This window comes from Ambystoma mexicanum, chromosome 4q, assembly GCF_040938575.1.
Source record: "Ambystoma mexicanum isolate Mex_15411 chromosome 4q, UKY_AmexF1_1, whole genome shotgun sequence".
Classification (NCBI taxonomy): domain Eukaryota; kingdom Metazoa; phylum Chordata; class Amphibia; order Caudata; family Ambystomatidae; genus Ambystoma; species Ambystoma mexicanum.
The window spans coordinates 53,859,691-53,879,679 of NC_090928.1; the positions used below are offsets into that span (position 1 = coordinate 53,859,691).

A 19,989-nucleotide genomic window follows, 5' to 3' on the forward strand; every position below is an offset into this window, starting at 1 on the left:
TTGTTCATAGATATTGTGCCAAGTATCTAGTTCTAGTTCCAGTTCCTTGTTCCTAGTTTCTGTGCCTAGTACCTAGTTCCAGTTCCTTGTTCATAGATATTGTGCCAAGTATCTAGTTCCAGTTCCTTGTTCATAGTTACCTAGTTCCAGTTCCTAGCTTCTGTGCCCAGTTCCTAGTTCCTGTATCTTGTTCCTTTGTCCTGGATTTCGGATTTATGTGCTTAATTGATTTATGCTTTCTGAATTTCCTTTCTGTCTTCCTCTGTCTGCAGACAGCTTTTCTCTGTACTTTACTATTTGATGCAGCCCAGTTTGCCAGTGTTTTCTGTCTCTTTATGCTGTCCTGGTTACTGAAAAGCATGATGCATTAATCTTTACTTTTGTAGAATTAGTTACTGCCTTTTCTCCTTGGATGGGTGGGAAAGGTTTCCTTTTGTGATATCATTTTCCCTGCTCCTGATCCTACTTTATTGAGATTCCACTCCATGTTTTCCATTGCACTTCTGCATTCATTTTCCATTGATTATTAGGTGTGGGTGTTGTTGTAACTAGTTCCAGTGTGTTCCCCTTTTAGTTTTCCTCACAATTTATTATCACAATTCAGACTTACCTTTGACTAGGGTTTTATGTATTTTGTTATCTTTAACTCTTTGCTTTTACAGCCTTCTGGGTCCCTGTTTGATCTACAGGGTTCGTGAAATTACTGACATTCAAGTGGTCTTTCCGGTCCTTGTGAGTACTGTTTATAACTTCCTATTTCAGTATTCTACAGAGTGTCAGTTCACAGAATCTGTCCTTGCTTGCCCGCTACGTGGGTTTAGCGCTGTCAGTATCTGTAAGAGCATAGTGGGTAAAGAGTTTGCTGACTTTCCTTTCAGTCATAAGGAGGTCCTAAGTGTTTACCCCACATCCCTTTTCATATATTGGTAATATCGTTTTACCTTATTTGCGCTCCTGGGTTTTATTTATACACAAGTCTTGGGTATTATATGCACGTTGTTAGATTCAAGGTTGTTCACAGTGCAATTCTGTGCATTTTTCCCTTTGCCATAGTATGCCTTCTTCCTTTCTTAACAGAATGACCAGCCATTATTCCCGTTTGTATATGGCCAGATCAAGAAAGAAGGGTAGCAAGGCTACTAAAAAATTTGTACAGAAAGCTTTGACTACGTTTGCCTGTGATAATCAAAACACTGATCCTGACTTAAATGAACTCCTTGACACGAATGGGTATTTACGTGCAAAATATTTTTCCCATCGCCTGGCCCATCATACATTGCCTGATCCTAGTTCTGTCTTTAATTTTGATCCAGATATGTCCGCACAAGCCTTAGCAGCGGAAAATAAAACACTGATAGATTTACTAAATATGAGTACATCTGTTGTTGAACCCCATGATTCCGGTTGTGCTTTACCTCAGATTGAACAGTTTCATGATTCAAACATAAAGAATGAAGGGGTTCATTACATAACTTCTGTTTTCAGCCCTCAGTCAACTGCTTACTCCTCTGCACAAGTACTTACTGTAGTCCCTAATGTCAAGAGGGCTGATGTCAGTAGTTTACTTAAGGGTAACACAGACCAAGTCGGTAAGCGAGAGTATAGATCACAAGACCTGCAAGCAGTAAATGATGATGGTACAATCAGTACACGTCCAGATGACTACGGCAGGTTCCAGCCCTGATGCCACCATGCCTTCCCTTGTGCCTACTGATAGGGATGTACAGTTAAGCCTGGGCATGCTAAGAGCTGAATTTGAGGAATTAAAACGAGAATACATCAGTTTACTAGAGGAGAATAAAACTTTACGATTTTTTCTGACTACACCTCAAACTTTATCCGTTGATGAAGTGAATACTGTTCAATCTCTGAGTGAGGAGGTTTTAGTAGGTCATGATACTTGTCAATATGAAAAACCTATTGGGAGTGAAAGTCCTCTTTCTTGCACAGCACTTATTCAGAGCACAGATTCTGACAATTGTTCTACCGTTTGTCAGGAATTGCTGTTAGTTGAAGATTTACAAGTCACTCCTTTGCCTAAGAATTCCTCTGTAGCAGTCAGTCATAATTCAGAGTTTGAACACATACATGCTTCTGATTTCCAAACACAATCCACAATGGTTGCGTACACAGAATCAGTCATTACTGTAGGCTTAGGTTCTGCCCTTGATCCAGCTGCTGAGACTGAAGTAAACATTCAAGCTGATGTGGAAAACGATGCTACCTCTGTGTTCACTCCTTCTTCTGCCAATTTTTGTCACAATGAACAATCAAAGACCGTACATAATTCTTGTTTTGATGGACTCATTCCACAGTATACTAAAACAAGGACCCGGCAGGCGATTCCTGAACTGTTGATTGATAATTTGCCACCTTCAGAAGTTAAGACAAAGGAATGGACACTTGACGAAATCCTGATTAACAGAGACTTTGGAAATGACTCTGTGTCATCCACTAAGGAGAGGTACGGCATGGGTCCAGCTCAGTCTTTGGTTAATGGTGTCATGGAGTCAACCGCCCTAAAGGTGCTTTCCATTCCTGAGCCACAAATATTTCTGTCGACTTCTGGGACTTCAGTCTGTCCTCCTACAACTATTGACTCTTCGATTATCCAGTCCACGGCTCTGCAGTCATCATTGTCAAACGTGTCTTCAATCAATGAACAATTGCTATGTCTGCCAGTCACTCAAGAGCCTTCACCATGTACGTGGTCAGAGCCAAAGACCTTGACAAGTTTGTCTTCAGCTAACGAGACGGCTCCAGCTTGCATGCCCTCAGCCTCTGAATTTCCTCTGGCATGCCTGTTTTCGGATACAGTGACTCATCCAGCAGATTATCCTTCAGCCATGAAGCCTCCGGTAGCACATCCTGAGTGCCTGTCTCCGGTCCCAGAGCCTACTGCTAGTTTGGCTTCAGTTCATGAAAGACCTGTATCCTGCTCAGCCTCGCTGCCAATATCGGAGGTGCACCTGTCTGCTCTGTTTGATCATGTTGCAGATTCATCTACTTCAGAGCTACCTCCTAAATCCCAGCCATTTATTACGAATGAACATCCAATCTGCCCATCCTATGCTTCAGGAGGATCACCAGAAGGCCTGCCTTTTACACAAGCTAATTCCCCCAACTGCTTGTCTGTAGAATTAGCACCTCCCGCATATGCTACATCTGAGTCTGAGACTTCTGCCAAAAACATCAAGCTGGTTCACGACTCGGGAGAGCCTTACATGCAAGGCCGTTGGACTTGCCTGGAGTGTTACAAGAGGGAGACGGATACCATCAGCCATGGCCTAGACATCGAACAAGTAGCCAACCAGGATAACGGGCTGGACGGTTCACATTTGGGGGCCGGTTTGGATCAGCCGCTTGACAGCCCTTTTGTTGCAGGATCTCACATGAGCCTGAAGGAAGGGACGGGCACGGTTCCCCAACTGCTGCACCATTCGGGTGCTAGTAGTCAAAGGGAGGATATGACTGCTGCAGTTCAAGATGTGCCTGTTATTGCTCCTGCTGCGAGTGTGCCTGATGTACCAAGTACTGCGTCTATCACTCCTATCGGTATGCCAAACGTCCCTGCGGTTGTATCCCACGTGCAACAAGGTGGCCATATGACTGACATCAGGAATGCCAGCCTTGTACAACCCATTGGACTTCCAGGCCCCCAAGGTGTGGAACAAATGCAATCGAACCTTGGTCACCCTCAACCACAGGCCTTGAACCAGTCACCACCTTCTTTGTCTGAACATGAACATTGTCTGAAACCTGCAGTTTTCTCACCTCCTGTGTGTACGCTCTCAGCAGGGGGGCTACCAGAGCATCTATCATTGTCCAAAGCATGCACCAGCCAGCCTCCCTCCTCAATGATGTATGAGTGTTCGCTCCCAGAGACTGAGCTTCCTGGACTTTCCAACTCTGCTTCGGGTCCTGCAAGTCCTTCATGCCTTTCTTCAACCCATGAGTCTTTTCCTCACCGAAAACCTGCCTATGACTCTTATAGACTGCAGCCTGATTCTATTCATTCCAGTCCTTCTGTTTCTGCCCGTGGATCATTGTTTTCGTCAGTGCCACCTCCAAAGACAAAGCGCTCCAGTCATGGAAGGAAGATGTTTTGTGCGAGTAACGGCCGCCTGGAGTCGGCCGTGGGAGGGGGTATAGTGTCACGGCTCGCTCTCTTCGCTCCCGTTCTCGCTCCCTTCGTTCCCGTTCCCGCCACTTGGGGGCATGTTTTGGGGTTTATTTCCTACTGGACATTTCCTTCGAACCCTATGCTACTGTGTTCTGATGAATTGGGAGCGTTAAAACCTTATTTTCCAAGTTACTTCCCTTCCGGATCCATTCCAGGTTTTTGGCAGCCAGCATGCTACTTAAATCAAATGACTATGCTTCCCAGAATGCCTGGCTCACTGCATCATCTCCTCCCTTGCAGCACAACGCTGGGAGGAGGATAGGCAACACCTGTGGCTGCAGGTGCAGCAGGCGGCACGCCTGAGGGTCTGTGCTCGTTAAGCAGCTTTAAAAGCCTCAGTTTGCTTCAGTCCGGCGCTGGTCATTGTAGCAGTGTTCCTGTTGTGACTAGTCTCTGTTCCCTGTTCCTAGTTTCTGTGCCTTGTACCTAGTTCCAGTTCCTTGTTCATAGATATTGTGCCAAGTATCTAGTTCTAGTTCCTTGTTCCTAGTTTCTGTGCCTAGTACCTAGTTCCAGTTCCTTGTTCATAGATATTGTGCCAAGTATCTAGTTCCAGTTCCTTGTTCATAGTTACCTAGTTCCAGTTCCTAGCTTCTGTGCCCAGTTCCTAGTTCCTGTATCTTGTTCCTTTGTCCTGGATTTCGGATTTATGTGCTTAATTGATTTATGCTTTCTGAATTTCCTTTCTGTCTTCCTCTGTCTGCAGACAGCTTTTCTCTGTACTTTACTATTTGATGCAGCCCAGTTTGCCGGTGTTTTCTGTCTCTTTATGCTGTCCTGGTTACTGAAAAGCATGATGCATTAATCTTTACTTTTGTAGAATTAGTTACTGCCTTTTCTCCTTGGATGGGTGGGAAAGGTTTCCTTTTGTGATATCATTTTCCCTGCTCCTGATCCTACTTTATTGAGATTCCACTCCATGTTTTCCATTGCACTTCTGCATTCATTTTCCATTGATTATTAGGTGTGGGTGTTGTTGTAACTAGTTCCAGTGTGTTCCCCTTTTAGTTTTCCTCACAATTTATTATCACAATTCAGACTTGCCTTTGACTAGGGTTTTATGTATTTTGTTATCTTTAACCCTTTGCTTTTACAGCCTTCTGGGTCCCTGTTTGATCTACAGGGTTCGTGAAATTACTGACATTCAAGTGGTCTTTCCGGTCCTTGTGAGTACTGTTTATAACTTCCTATTTCAGTATTCTACAGAGTGTCAGTTCACAGAATCTGTCCTTGCTTGCCCGCTACGTGGGTTTAGCGCTGTCAGTATCTGTAAGAGCATACTGGGTAAAGAGTTTGCTGACTTTCCTTTCAGTCATAAGGAGGTCCTAAGTGTTTACCCCACATCCCTTTTCATATATTTGTAATATTGTTTTACCTTATTTGCGCTCCTGGGTTTTATTTATACACAAGTCTTGGGTATTATATGCACGTTGTTAGATTCAAGGTTGTTCACAGTGCAATTCTGTGCATTTTTCCCTTTGCCATAGTATGCCTTCTTCCTTTCTTAACACTTCCCCAGTGTTACAAAGATTTTTGGGACGTATTTGATGAGAAAGTGGCAGGAGAATTACCACCCCATAGGCCCTTTGATTGTAAAATCGAGTGGGAGCCAGGAACAATTTTGCCTAGTGGTAGGGTATATGCTCTTACTGAGAAAGAGAATGATTATTTAAAAGAATATTTGTCGGAAAATTTGGCCAAAGGGTTTATTCGTCATTCTAAGTCACCAGCGGCCTCTCCTTTATTTTTTGTACCAAAACCGGATGGAACCCTTCGAACTTGCATAGATTATCGAGCAGTTAACAAAGTCACTGTTAAGAACCGGTATCCTCTTCCTCTCATCTCGGAAATGCTTAATCAAATACAAGGAGCAAATATTTTCTCTAAATTAGATTTGAGAGGAGCTTACCATCTTGTACGTGTGCAGGAAGGGGACGAATGGAAGACAGCGTTTAAGACCAGGTTTGGGCTGTTTGAATATCAAGTTATGCCATTCGGTTTATGTAATGCTGCAGCGGCTTTCCAATTTTTCATTGATGAGGTTTTTAGAGAATACCTGGATATTTTTGTTGTCGTGTATATCGATGATATTTTGATTTTCTCTTCTGACCTGGATCAACATCAGAAACATGTGCGCTTAGTCTTACAAAAGCTGCGAGAAAACCATTTGTTTGCCAAATTGGAAAAAAGTCAATTCCATACAGATTCTGTGGAGTTTTTAGGTTTTATAATTTCACCTAGGGGTTTAGAAATGAATCCTAAAAAAGTGCAAGCAGTTCTTGAATGGCCCTCTCCTACTAAGGTTAAGGAAATACAAACTTTTTTAGGGTTTGCCAATTTTTATAGGAGATTTATTGAAGGTTTTTCTAGGCTGGTTGCTCCTATTACGAGACTTTTGAAAAAAGGAGTGAAATTTGACTGGGACCTTGAAGCAGAAAAAGCTTTTCAAGAGTTAAAACAAAGATTTACTTCTAGTCCAATTCTAATTCATCCTGATCTTTCTAAACCTTTTTTTGTGGAGGCGGACGCTTCAAATTTAGCGTTGGGGGCGGTGCTTTCTCAAAGGAATGAAACCACTGGTCAAATACATCCAGTTGCATTCTTTTCTAGGAAGTTTTCTGCCGCTGAAGTGAACTACACAATTGCAGATCGTGAACTATTAGCAATAAAGTCAGCTTTTGAAGAATGGAGACATTTTCTTAAAGGAGCAAGACATACGGTTACGGTCCTTACTGATCACCGAAATGTATTGTTTTTAAAATCTGCAAGAACTCTGTCTCCACGACAACTTCGTTGGTCCTTATTCTTTGCCGATTATGATTTCATTGTGACTTTTAAACCCGGAAGTCAGAACAAAAAAGCTGATGCGTTATCCTGCCAATTTCCTGGCAGTGAGGAGAGAGAGATCCAGGAACCAGAACCTATAATTGCTACAGAACGTTTTTTGTTAGCCAGAGCCATTAAAGAAATGGATTTTTTGAATGAAGTTCGTCAGAATATGTCCTTGCAGAAGATGGAGGAGTGGGTGAGACTGGATCCAGCCAGAAGTTTGAAAGACGATCTTCCTTTTTTTGATAACAAGCTTTATGTACCTACTGAAGAGTTAAGAGGAAAGGTTTTGAGAAATTGTCATGAATCCATTTTATCAGGACATCCTGGTTTTAGAAAAACTCTGGAATTGGTTCGAAGGAATTTTTGGTGGGAAAAAATTTGCCAAGACACATTGAACTTTGTTAAAACTTGTGTAGTCTGTGCACAAGCAAAAAGTCAAGTTGGGAAGCCGCATGGTTTATTGGAGCCGTTACCTGTTCCTCCTCGTCCTTGGCACACTATTTCTATGGACTTCATTGTTGATCTCCCTCAAGATAAGGGTTGTACTACAATTCTTGTTGTGGTCGATCTTCTTACTAAAGAAGCACATTTTTTACCAATGGAGGGAGAGGTTACCGTGGAAAAACTGGCTCATAGTTTTTTGCAAGGTGTAGTTCGACTACATGGACTCCCAAGTCAAGTTATCTCTGACAGGGGATCTCAATTTATTTCAAAATTCTGGAGGGCCTTCTGTAAGAAACTTGGAGTGGAAGTTAGTTTGACTTCTGGGTATCATCTGGAGAGTAATGACCAAGTGGAGAGAGTAAATCAAGAATTGGAGAAGTTTTTAAGGTGTTATTTACAAGCTAGGGAGGAATGGGTGGATTAGGTATGGTTGGCAGAATTCTCTTACAACAATTGTGGTAAAGATGCTACTTCTATGTCCCCTTTCTTTTTGGGTCGTGGGTTTCATCCTCGCTTTCTGAGTTTTGAGGTGTTGGAGGATTCTGGGAATCCTAGAGTGGAAGATCGTTTGTTGATAATGAAGAATAACTTGGATAGAGCAAAAAAGGTGCTGGGAGAAAACAAATTGAAATATAAAAGGTGTGCAGATTTGAGAAGGAAGGCTGGTCCTGAATATAAGGTGGGAGACTTAGTTTGGCTTTCTACCCGGTACCTAAAAATTAAGGGGAAGAATAAATTCAGTCCACGATTTGTAGGCCCATTCGAGGTAGAGAGAATCATCAACCCTGTGGCAGTCCGATTGAAATTACCCAAGCAATTGAAGGTACATCCTACTTTCCATGTTAGTCTTTTAAAACCAGTTTGTTCAGGAACTAGATTTAGAACACCACCTTCCCCTGTGATTTTGGAGGATTTATCTGAGGAATTTGAGGTTAAACTAATTTTGGATTCCAGGAAAGTGAGGGGAAGGTTGCAGTATTTAATTGATTGGGAGGGATATGGACCTGAGGAGCGATCATGGGAAGATTCAGTTGATGTACATGCCCCCCGTTTAGTTGCTAAGTTTCATGCTAAAAATCCACATAAGGTAGGCCCAGGGACTGGGCATTAGGAGGGGGGTACTGTCAGGTTTCCTTCCTCTATTCAGGCTATTTTCCCTTATTCAAGTTTCCTTCTCCTTATTTCTCTTTATTATCCTTTTCAGATTAGCCTTGTGTGGGTGGGAAGTGTTCTATTGTTGTTGGTTTGGCCTTAACTTGCTGATTCAGAATCCTGGTTCTGACCCAAGGCAAAATGGAGTCTCACAGTGACAGCTCTGATTGGTTAGAAGACACTGCAGCACAACAATGAACATTCTAAACTGTCACTCTGTGCCTTTCATCATCTAAACCCCAGCTGAGAGGACGTGTGTAGTGGCTGCTCCTGCTTTAGACTTGGGCCTGGTGGATTTTATCCTTCAGGCATTAGCAGTTGAGCGGCTACTTTCTTGGGGGTCTCAGGAGAAGCTATCAGTTGTCAGGAATTCGTTTTGGAAGACAGGAAACTCTGAAGATCCTTATGAATTCGCTCAGGAGATAAGTGACTTTACTTGTACTTCAACTCTGTTCATCCTAATGACATTTTTCCTTGAAAATTCGTGAAAAGTTGTCTATGTACTTTACTGTTGAACTCCCTGAGTGCGTTTGAACGCTATTTGTAATTACGCGTACTACTAGTAATCTGAGAATATCGTTGAACCTTAGCGCGCGCATCCGTTTGCCGCGTGTGTATTCAAGAGCGTGTGTGTTTTCCAGCGCGAGTGCTCCTTAGCGCGAAAATCTGTAAGTCGCGTGTGAATTCAAGAGCGCGTGTGTTTTCCAGCGCGGGTGCTCCTTAGCGCGAAAATCTGTACGTCGCATGTGAATTCAAGAGCGCGTGTGTTTTCCAGCGCGGGTGCTCCTTAGCGCGAAAATCTGTACGTCGCGTGTGAATTCAATAGCGCGTGTTTTCCAGCGCGGGTTCTCCTTTGCGTGAAAATCTGTACGTCGCGTGTGAACTCAAGAGCGCGTGTGTTTCCAGTGCGGGTGCTCCTTAGCGCGAAAATCTGTACGTCGCGTGTGAACTAAAAAGCGCGTGTGTTTTTTCTAGCGCGTGTGAGATTTTATTTGCGCGTGTGGTTCCAGGCGCGTGTCCTTTTAATCGCGTGAGTTCGTTCGCGAGTGAACTCTTGCGCGTGAATTCTTTGTGACGTTGTTAGGCAAGCGCGTGTGTTTTCTGCGCGTGGATTTTGCTTTTCGTGCGCGCGTTCTTCAATCTATCCAGGAAGCTTGCAACGTGAAGTTCATCTGTTTGGAAAGAACCCGCGTGTGAGTTTAACACGTGTTTTCTTCAAGGATTCACAAACTCAATTGAATTGTAAAACGTTTTAAAGAAAAAGAACAATCTAACTGGATATCCAGTGCATTTTGGAAAAAAGACAAAGAACAAAGCTTTCCTGATTTGCCCAAAGTAAGAAGTTGATGTAAATTTCAAGAGTCTCAAATAAGAGAGATTTTCAGCTTCTTTACCAGCTTCTCTAAGAAATTTCAAGAGAAGTGCCAGGTATGATTCTTAATAATTAGTTAAGGATTTAAAGTCTTTCCCATTCCTAAGGTTAAGTAAGTAAATAAAGGAATTGTATCTGCTTTTTTTATAACCTCTGCAGGTTCAGCTCTGGTTAGCCTTGACGCAGTCTGCCTGGTGTTGTTTTGTTATCCACTTCCCCCTTTCCCTTTGGGGTGTAGTTTACAGAGCTGAACTGAAATCTAGTTCTGAGAATTACATTTCAGGGGGATTGTTGGGGGTTCAGCAGCTTCCGCGGACACAGGACCTCTCAGCCTGACAGAAACCCAGCGTGGAAGTGACAACCTCAGAGACCACTGTGAGAGATGGAGTGGGCTTTGGCTACACTGAAACATCTCCAGCCCTAACTGAAAGTTTTTGAGACCCCCTTAATGTTTTGCCAGTGCCCAACGGAATGCCCCCTGTTGAGGGAGCATTTAGATTGCCCATCCCTGAGTCAGCCTCTTAATACAAGGACATAATTTCATAGCAATGAATGGCTGGTTCATTAAAGTTTAAAATAATTTGAACAGGGTTGATAAACCATGTTAAGAATAGGATTGTGAACATTTAGTTGCCCACTTCATTGTGCACTACTTTGCAGATTAGGGTGTAATGAGGGGACGGGTACTATTAGGCATAGGTTAAGAACTGTATTAATTGAAAATTCATCCTTGAAGGGGAGAAACACCTGAAAAAAAGCCCCACTTTGTATTGTCATTTCCCTACACTGTTTTCTTCAGGAACATCCTTACTAGTTTCAGCTCGTTGCCTAATTTCATAGGCATTTGGTCCAACCCCATCCGTGTTCAGATACAGAATAAAACAATATTTTGTGAAAGGCATTTTACTGGTGTCAAGAGTGTCATTGCCTTGCCACACATGAAAATTCAAGCTCTACACTTTTTTCTAAGGGAATTACAATTCAAGTACTATTGGCTGCATAATGAGCAATGATGAAAAATTGCCAGATGACAAAATGATTATGCTTAGAAAGGGTCATATGCCTCCCAGCTCAACGGTGGATCTGCGTAGCCTGCAGGAGATTTGGATGAAGCTCCAGCCCTGTTTTTATATGGGGTACACTGGGTGTCAAGGTATCTTTGTTCCCAGACAACCTCATGGCAGAGTTTGGCCTGTTTGTGGGGTCCTGCTAACACAAGCCTGGACCCAGAATGGAGCAGGATTGAGGGCCCGGCATCACTACAGTTCAAAGAGTCCAGTTGTACCAGAGATAATCATCTGGAATCCACTTGTTTTTTTGCACAAGTACATCTACAGGCTGAGGAGACCTTTTGGGAAATCAGCACGTCTGCCAGCGGATGATTGACCAAGCTCAGATATATAAATGAGTATTGGGAAGTCCTATGACCCTGAAACCCGTGATAGGCTACTCCGGTGGAGCTCTCTGTGTTGGCCATGTTGGGCAGAACCCGGTCCTGTTGTACCCCAGGTGGCAAGAGGGGTCCCTGCTCACAGGCAGGCACCTACATCAGCCATCTAGCTGCAAACCTTGTTCCTTCATTTGGATCACAGGCCTCCTCCTTACTTACCTTTGCCAGACTCCTGTGAGCTTCCTGCCACTGAAGAAAGTGGCTTCTCTTCTGGAAAGTGGGGGCTGAACAACTTGCTGAGAAACGAATTATGGGCCATACCTGGCCACCTTTTGCAGTTATGTGCCCTCCCAAAGGGAAAGACCCAATTTAAGGCAACACAAACACATGATATCCTTCACCTGCAACTCTGCAGTGAGAAGGTGCAAATGATCTATGCCGAGAGGCTTTGCAGGCAGATCTGTTATTGGAGGACTCAGCCCTTGACACTAGAGCGGTTATTGTACATATGCTCTGTTAATTAACATTTTAAAATATATATCTGAATTGACAGCCTTAAAAAAAGAAATGGACCATGACACAGATAGCTTCAAGAACACACCAACTCTGGGATAAGGTTCAAGACATTTTATTTCACTTTCCAACAGGCCTAGTGGGCCTCCCGCTTTCTCTAACTTATTGATGAGCAATCTCAACCTAGTCGAAGCATCCTAGGGCTAGTACTAGTGCTCTATCTATCTATCTATCTATCTATCTATCTATCTATCTATCTATCTATCTATCTATCTATCTATCTATCTATCTATCTATCTAAAGATGATGGCCTAAAGGTAAACATCTAAAATCCCTCAGAGAACCATCCACATGACACCTATTAAGAACCACTGTTAGGTAGTGCTTTCCAATCACTTGGTGGCACTTGCCTGCTCCTCCACGCCCATCTACTCCTTTCTCTGCTGTTCTAGCCTCTCTTCCTTCTTCGCTAATATCCTCCAGTCTCTTCTTCCAATCTCCCACTCTTTCTAATATCTATCCCTCTGGTGTTTCTCTCGCTATGATCTCCCTCTACCCTCTGATCTTACTCCCTAACACTCAATTCTCCGACACTACTATAACTCTCCCCCCTCTCCACACTTCTTCCCACCTTCACATGGTTACGAATCTTCATCTTCACCACAACTTCTCTGCCCCATCTTCACTCCCTATTCCCCTTACTACCACTTTCACCCACAAACCCTACATGCACACTCATAATACCATATACCCACTCTTCCACCATCCAATAACCCACCTTTGCTATAAAGTGCCTCCATGCTCCTTTCCAGCTTCTTTCCTCATTCTGGTTTCTTGGTCTACCGCCTCCTCCTCCTATGAACTCACATGAATTACCCACACCTTTTTGTATCATGTTGCCATTTTAATTCTCCCCCTCCTGCCTCTATTGGCTCCCTACCCCTGGTTTCCTTGGCCAATCTTTCCCTACCTTCCACAGTTTGGAGGTATTACTGACTGTAAAGCACATATAAGGGGGTCTAAGCGCCTCCCACTCCTGTTGTGCAGGTCCACTGCAGATCATCAATTGCGGCCTTCTGCCATCAAGATTCCCTTCCATATGAATGATCATGTCACTAGTATCGGAGTAAAGAAAACAAGACGACTAAGTAGCTTTAAAAGGAATAGAATAGACAAGTCTCTTCCCATTTATTACACTTGTAAGCAAACAGACAGCATCCCACTATGCCGAACCAACCAAGCCAACCTGATCTGCCATCCACCTCACCTGCCCTTATCCCATCAACATAACCTGACCACACACTTATTACAACACATTCGCTTAACCTTTTCGTGCTAGGCGCATTGGTCCACCGTCCTCTGATGCATTTCCGCTGGGAAAGAATGCCAATACCATAGTCAATCAACATTGCTATTAACATCTTAACATCTCTCAATACGTTCTTGTGGGCTGTTTGCTCTTCGGTTCACCGATGGGGCTGCTGGTATTGGTAGTTCTCACATAGAGAACGGACAGGGATTAGGGCCCTCCCAATCACCTCCTTCCCCCTGTGGGGTAGAATTGGCTATGGTTTACATCCTGGTAAGGCTCACACTTCAGGATGAGCAGGATAAGCAGTGTCCCCATTCCATCTTGATGGAGTCAGGCTACCGTCCCTTCACCACACCTCCATCCTTTCCTCTAAGTCCTCCTTGTCCCTGGGAGAACTAATTATTTCTGGACCTAAAAGAAAAGGACTTTCAGTTTTTTTGTATTTTTTTTGAGACAACGGTCAAATAATAGAAATTATGTACCAAGAAGAACACTATCTGGGAATCCTGCACAACTATCATTGTCAGTTTCAGATCTTATGGCAGGACATTGATGTTGATGGATGTAAAAGGGTAGAAGTCCACCTCCCCGCAGGCACAGGTAGTTTGTGACAGCATCCCAGGTAGCAACTCCTCACAGGTGACCATATCCACTCTGATGGCTGTCCTCTTTCTCGTAGAATCTAATAGAGCTTGAACCAGCAACCCTTGGACCATTACCGGCATATGGAATTTCCAGTCTGTTACCCAGGAGTTATCGGCGGTCCAATGGTTTGGCTCAGGATTTCCCTGTTCTGTAAACATGTCCGTTAGGTGTTCCGGGTTACTCTGGCGCTTTTGATTGTAATGACATGCAAGTGTTTTCCTTGAGAGAAAATAGCAAGCAGTAGTAACAATATATCAGCATGTGTTTATTAAAAAATTATGAATATATTTAATGTTTATTAATCACCATTATTCAGCATATTATGATAATAATCGTGACGCCAAAAAAGCTAAAACCCTTTTCCCAGACAATATTTCTAAATAAGTAATTTGGGATATGCTTTTTGTTACACAGGGAGAGTGAGGTTGCTCCTTTAATGAGGTACAGAAACACGGCCACAACCGAAAGCAGGTACTGCAACATTTGTTTTTTCCTCTACATTTTTGTGTGAAATCACAGCTTTTATTAGGGTTTGAAGTGTTGCTTTTAAAAATTTGGCAAAATGACTGCACTCCGGAAGGATCAGTAAGGCAAAGCATTCTGGATGTTGTATGGAAATAATGATGTGCGCAGACCAAATAGGTTTGCACAAATAGCTGATTTAAACTGCTGCATTTTAAATTCCAACATCAACTATTTTACACTCCTGTGCTATACATATGCTGTACCTTACAGTATTGGATGCTTGTGAGAGATGTGGTTACTCCCTCGGCCACCTTTTTATATCTGGCATGGGATTTGTAAGGGTGCAAAAGTAAGGCTCAGACACAATGGTAGCATATTTGTGGTTATAAACCTTTATTGTTCAAGAAAGGGTTGGAAAAATGCCTCTCTATCCATAAAGCTAAGAGGGGTTTCCCAGCCTCAAAGAAAACTAGGAAACTGTCAGGATGCCCAAAACCAAATCGTCTGTCACTGTCATGTCTCAAAAGCCTACCACTGTCCCTAACAATAATAACTTAAACTAACTGTGCAAGGATGATCCCTTTGCAATGTAAAATGTTCATGCTAGTTCATAGTAGCTCCAACCAACCAAAAGGTTCCCAGTCTCTCGGGCAGAAAGTGATGAAATAAACAATGTGTCACGACCCTCGTCCAAAACCTCCTCTGGCAAACCCATTGGCCAGGTGGAGTCAGGACTCGGGCCTCTAGAGCCTGGCATCCTCTTCCAAAACCCTCTTGGGGCCACTCCTGGCGCCTAAGGCGCCAGGCTCATACACCATGAAAAACATGTGCTTGGGAACTACTTATTGTGTTGTCAGCCAACATGGAGGCATCCACATAGCTTGGTTCCCAGGAACCAAGCTATGCGGTCTAGTGTTTTGGGTGTGGTAGCCTAGGGACTACTTTACCTGGACTATTTTGTTGGAGCTATTTAAACCACACCCGAGCAAGACAACACGCTTCGCGTTACTTTGCAGCTTGCAGCGTGACGCTCACCGTGTCCAGCTATTCCCTCGAACCTCGGAGAAGCAGAACCTGCAAGGAGACAAAAGGAACATCATTATCAGCAGCATCTTACCTGCAGTCTTCATCTTTAGCCACTTGCAGCTACTGAGAACAGCTTCCTCGAATCTGCACGCCTCCCGGACAGAACGACCTGAAAGAGGAAGATAGAGGCAACATTAAAGAAAGCAGCAGAGACATTTGTAAATTACGAACTGCTCAAAATGCTTACCTGGTTGGTCGCCTCTCGGCTGGCACCACTCCGGACATTCCACTCGCGCTGAAGAACGCGACCTACAAGGAAGGAAAACACAGGTTAGTACAGGCAAGACTTCGCAGCGCTGCGCATAGTGCTTACTTACCGCATCATTGCGCTCTTAATGTGCCATCATTTACCAGCGGGGCTCAACCAAGCCAGTTCGCCGCGCTGAAGCTCTGCATACCTAAGGGAGAAAAAAGAGACATTTTAAACAAAGAAAGGCATGCAGGATAGCAACAAAACTAAAGAACAGCAATAAGATTTACCTGAACAATAGCAAACGGGCCGGCGTCAGTGAAGTAACTAGACCGCACACACCCATGAAAGACAACACGCCCCTGCAAAGAAGGCAGGATGGAGAGCACGCCTAACTCTACCACAAGGTGAGGAGACAGCCCCAGAAGGGCTGCAATCATACGGAGGTGGAGGGAGGATACTTACCCCGGTTGGTCAGTCTTGAACACAGTCCTCCTGTATTTTTAGGCAGAACCTTCCCCGCAGACCACATCTGGGCAAAGCTGAGAAGCATACCAGCGAGTAACCCGGCTGGGTGGCGTCCCTGTGGATACCAGGTGAGCGTAACACAACGTTGAAAAATACAGGATTCCAAGGCTAGGGTTGTACTCCTTTAGCCTAGACTTCTACTTATTCTGCTTTCCTTCTCTTTGAGCCTCTGAGCGCCATATCCTGTTAGGTAAATATCACTGGTCTATTCACAAGTATATATTTCTCAGGTTCACAGATCTTTATCCCACCAACTTGGCACACTTCCCTACCAAGTGCAGGATTCCTTTTAATTTATGCTTTTCAGTTCCAGGGTTCTTGACCCTCTTACTCTTAACCGCTCATGTGGATGCGTGTCCCAGACTCACATTATTCTGTACAGCTTGGTTTGCTCTCCTGCCAAGCAACTGTCTCCTCATAGATCGTCTCTTTCACACGGTCTTAGACCCTCCTTCTCATGTAGGTGTGGGTCCTAGACTCGCAATAATCTGCATAGCTTGGTTTTCTCTCCTACTGTCCGTTCCTGATGTTCGAATCCGCAGAAGCTGCTGAACCCTACAGGCCCTCCAAGATGTTTGATCAACTACTGATTACTTAAACAGCAGAAGTCTCAACATTCCAGAGGGAAAGGGGAAGTGGATAAAATGAAAAAAACATACTTCTATCTTCAAATAAGTTGGAAAATCTGCAAGGGAGGAGAAAGCAAGATACAAGGTTAATTCTATTCTCTGGAACCAACCCTTCATTTCATACCCCAGGTTCACTGTGCAAACCTGTTCACCCTCCACGATGAGCTGCAAGGTGTTTAAGTAAGCCCACAAACTCTCTCCTTAACACTCCTCAGGTAAGAATGACTTAATCTGAATAAATCTCCTTTTGTCTTCTAAATGGTCTTAATGTCTTCACTTTACTAAACCAGTCTTGAAATTCCTGGCTTGAGTAGTGAAATCTATTCTCCTTCTTTTACTTCTAACCAAACTGTTTGCAGTTTCTCCCAATAAGAATTCTGATTCTAAGTAATGTATTCCTTGTTGCTCTCTCACAAGCAAGATTAGAGCTGCTCATCAATTCCTTTCAGAAAGTAAAATATTTACTCATAAATTAAAATTGAACTTTTCTTTCCTAGAGTCGATTTCCTGTTAAAAAGCCTACCCACCTATTTCATTCCTTCGGATGAGGGAGGCTGATCCAAGAGAGTGCGCAGGCAAAACACTCAGTGTGCAGCCTAAAAACGGGTTGTCTTCACGGAGATGCTAATCTCCTACAGGCACTGCGCATCAGTTCGCTGCTCTCTTTTTGGAAAATTTGATGACAATCTAACGCTCAACGCATGCGCTCGAGTGAGAAGCGTAACAAGAATCAACGATATCCTAGGAAAAACGCTTCTCACAGTGACATGTGCATACCTTAGATTTTGGAAAAGTTGGCAACTGGTGCACGCGTGGAATTAGCTTTACTTCAAAATGCTTACAGTTCTACTTTAACATGCGGCACTAGCGCACTACAAGCCTACTCACTACTATGCTAAATACTTAAACTAGAACAGTAAATACAAGAATTATTCTGATCAGTTCCTTGTTTGTAACTTGAGCGCTGGCCTGCGCTCCCACCAAGGTCTCAGGTTTTCTTATCTCACGTAGGGATGATCTTAAGGTCTCTTCTTCACTTCTCTGCTCGAAACTTATTCTGAAAAGGCCTAAAAGACTGGGTAGGTTGACATTTTATCACATTTGGTTAGGCCCTTAACCAGTATGTTTGTAGAAGGAGTGCCTCCCAATACAACATGGCTGTGATGGAGCCAGCAACTGACTGGAGAAGAATCGGATTGAAGGGCTATGATTCTTGGAGATATTATCCCATCTGTTTGGTTCACTCTCCTGCCAAATATATGATTCCTCTGTAGAGGAGCAGCTGAATGCCTCTACAGGAAGGCCCGCGCCTCTGCTACTTGTATGCTGGAAACCAGAAGTTGTGCCAAGTTTAATACCAGTAACTGTGACTATTCCGTGAAGAGTCTTTGAGACAAAGTATCCATTAAAGAAGCCTTATCTGATGTATCCTCGGAGAACTGACAATCTCCTGGAGGAGGTCCCTGAAGGCATATGAAAACGAGAGAAAGTGAAGCTGGTGGTGTCACAAGAAGTGAGCATGACGCACTGAGAAGAGAGGCTGAAGAAGAGGATGCAGTCCTTATAGAGTCTGATGACGAAGTAAGGAATTGAGTAAACTTTCATATGCAGAATAAAGATTGCATGTGTAAAGAGCACTGCAGAAAATGCAAGCTATTTTATAACTGTATAGATGCAGCAACGAAAGTAGACTAATCATAAGGCTGGCCATATGTATTAAATAAGCATGCAAGGGGTGACGCCATTGTATAGAATCTGGATGTTCGATGTCACAATTTCAGTAAGCTGAAACCCACAGAGAAAGAAGAATTGATAGCTATGCATGTGTCGCAGCAAAGAAATAAACTGAAGCTCGAAGGAGAACCAAGGAAGGCTGTCTGGCCTGGTGTCAAAGGCTGAAGCAGCCAAAACTGGTTATCAGTCCTTGAAGAACAGTGAACGCAAGATGCCGAGGCATCCCTTGTTAAAATTGCAAAGAGAGAACACCATGGGTACCAAGTGTATTAATTAAAGACAATTAAATGCTGCAAAACAGGCCAAAATACGGTCTCCCGTCACGTGGGCCAATGATGGAAATAGGAGTTGGGGCGCACAGACCAGAATTGCGATAAGAAGTACCCAAACTCCCTTTTTATTCTCAGGACCAGTGAAACTTTATCTGACTGTAGAGACCCAATCACATCCCATCCCTATATAGAAAGTATACTTAGATGTTACCCTAAAGCCAACCACAATCCCATTTTTGCTATATAAGAATGCTTTTTATGAAATGCGTTCAGACTATGCTGTGCAAAGTCCGTTGATGTCTGTTGTAACTCCCTGTTTTCGACAATTGAAAATAAAACAGTCTGACGGGATATTTTGCCAACTTTCTGAGTCGGTCTTATTATTTAATGTAAGAGCTATTCTGCATCCCATCCATCGTACGATGTGTTACCTCAATTAAAGGACCATAAGGGTTCACCTCTTTCTCAATCTTAGTTATTTTAGGAGTCCCAGACCCTCTTATACTTTGCGAGTCTGGGCCTGCACTGATATGGAAGTCAATGTCCTTTCAGGGTCCCAGACCCTCTTGTTCCAGCTTCTGCCTTCACCCCCTTGCTTCCCCAGACCTCTAACACCTCTTAGGTAACCCATGTAACTGTTTCTTCTTCCTTGCAGGTACCAGTAGGTACCAGCATTTCCTGAGCAGCTGCGTTGCTTCTTGAGGCTCTGGTAGCATTGAGGTGAGCAGCGGGGTCTGCAGCGGCTCTGCAGATGAGCGACTCTGCCTGGGTGCGCGTCCTCTCCTTCAGGCGCTTTGCTGGGGCCTGGGGCGCCCAGAGGTTCGTCTCAGCAATAGCCCGAGTAGTCCCTCCATCATGGACCACGTTCGGGTTCTCTTTCTCCTCTGCGCACAGCTTTCCTTTCGGCTCTCGTCAGCTCGCCTGTTGTGCAGCTCCCGCAGTTCTTCCTCAGAGGATCGTTTTTCCTCTGCTTCCCAGCTGGGCTCCTTTTGTACTCCTGTGCTGGGTTGTTGTGTTTACACCTCCTGTAAGAAGCTAGACCGCTCATTTTACTTCTGTAGAGTGATCCTCAGACTCTCATTACTTTTTTTAATAAAAAAAACTAGTTGCATTGTTGATATTCTTGGATATTTTAGTTTTGTCAAGGATATTAGATTGACTGACTTGGCAACAGAGAACATTGGCTCTATCTAGTGGGGGAAGAAGGATTTAGTATTGGGAAATTGGTTGGGTGTTTTGAAG

At 43.7% G+C, this 19,989-nt stretch overlaps 1 long non-coding RNA gene across 1 annotated transcript in view; it reads left to right on the top strand.

Moving 5' to 3' along the window:
- LOC138468471 (uncharacterized) overlaps positions 1-19,989 on the top strand; it is a 357,260-nt gene that overhangs the window by 76,090 nt on the left and 261,181 nt on the right. The window contains exon 5 of the long non-coding RNA XR_011268266.1: positions 14,258-14,314. This is a non-coding gene — a long non-coding RNA (uncharacterized lncRNA). The remainder of the gene's footprint in view (positions 1-14,257; positions 14,315-19,989) is intronic.